This window comes from Centruroides sculpturatus, unplaced genomic scaffold (assembly GCF_000671375.1).
Source record: "Centruroides sculpturatus isolate CEXI.00-Female unplaced genomic scaffold, Cexi_2.0 scaffold1515, whole genome shotgun sequence".
NCBI classification, from domain to species: domain Eukaryota; kingdom Metazoa; phylum Arthropoda; class Arachnida; order Scorpiones; family Buthidae; genus Centruroides; species Centruroides sculpturatus.
Genome location: NW_019385688.1, coordinates 18,795 through 20,483, shown reverse-complemented (window position 1 = coordinate 20,483; position 1,689 = coordinate 18,795).

Genomic DNA, 1,689 nt, shown 5'->3' with positions numbered 1-1,689 from the left:
TATATATATACCTATTTTATAAACTTATCGATAATTTTACTTTCCCTGCTGTTATAGGCCTATATAACATAGGGAAAGTATGGCAATCGGTCAGATAATGACCCCAAATTTTTACATTTCTGGACTTGGGACACCTTGAAACGTCGAAAAATGTCAAAAATGTTTGGGGATTTTTCTGTATGTATGGATGTTAATTTGTGTATGAAAAGAGCGCGATTTTTTTTATTCAAGTTTATTCGTGTGTCTTTTGTCGAAAATTTGTAAAGTTTTCCTGGGAGGTTTGTGTGCTAGAGAGAAATGTTTCTACGAATTTTCGGGAAAATCGAACAATTGATTCGGAAGATATGGCCTCGCTCCCTTAATATCCCAAAAAACTTCCATGTTATAATTTTACTGGTAAAAATTTTTTATGAAATAAAAACTCATTTCCTCCATAAAAATTAAGCCTTTTGCCTTTTCATTATAATTAATAATATAAAATTTACTTTTTATAAATAAAATCACATTAGAAATGGCGCCATATGCAATTTTAAATACTGTATTTTCTCCGGAAAGCTTATGCAACTCGTTTCTGGTTTTGTTTGTTTTTTTTTATTATTGATTGATTTGAATATCAGAAAAGATGATGCAAAAAATAACAGAGGTAAAATGATTGGCTGAATATAGAAATAATAAAAATAAAATGAATATAGAAATGGCACTATATGCAATTTTAAATACTGTATTTTCTCCGGAAAACTTATGCAACTCGTTTCTGGTTTTGTTTTTTATTATTGATTGATTTGAATATTAGAAAAGATGATGCAAAAAATAACAGAGATAAAATGATTGGCTGAATATAGAAATAATAAAAATAAAATGAATATACTATACAGAAAAAAAACTTTTAATAAAATTATGAATATTCAATCATTCTTTCGATAAGTACTTTTTTTTTCTTTGAATTTTGAAAAATTCAACAACGAGCTGCGTAACTTTTCCGGCCGTTAAGATTTTATTTAAAAAATGACTTTTATATTGTTGATCTGATACTACTAATGAACAATTTGTGTGTGGCGCCATCTGTTATGATATTTTATTATAAAAAACTTTAAATATTATTCATTATTATAAATTGTGAAAAAACTTAATTTTGAGGGTATAGATATTTTATAAAAATTGTAAATGCTAATAACGAGTAAAATTGTCATTAAATATTTCTACATGGCCTTTTCTATTTCTCTCTATGGGCATGATTTTTGTCACCAAATTCGAAGCTTTATTCGTTTTCTGCCTTTTGTCCAAAATTTCTGAAATTTTTCAGGGACGTTTGCGTATCAGGGGGGGGCAAATGTTTCTAGAAATTTTCGACAAAATCGGACCATTGGTTTCAGAGATATTAAGGGGTTGAGGTCCATATCTAAAAATACTACCAAGTTGCGATCTTTTTGTTAAAACTTTGCTAAGGTATTTCTTAAACATAAGTATTTTTCGCCGAAAAAGTGAAGCAACTCGTTGCTAAATATTTTACACGGAATTCAAAAATGCATCAAACCTGCTCTATTCATATTAGTTTTTGTGCTGTGATAGCAATATGTTGTCTTCATATTACACTATATATTGATAAGATAATAACTATGCCATCAACACAGTTTGAAATCTATGATTATACATAACGAAGATAAATATTCATGTGTCTTTAGCTCATCG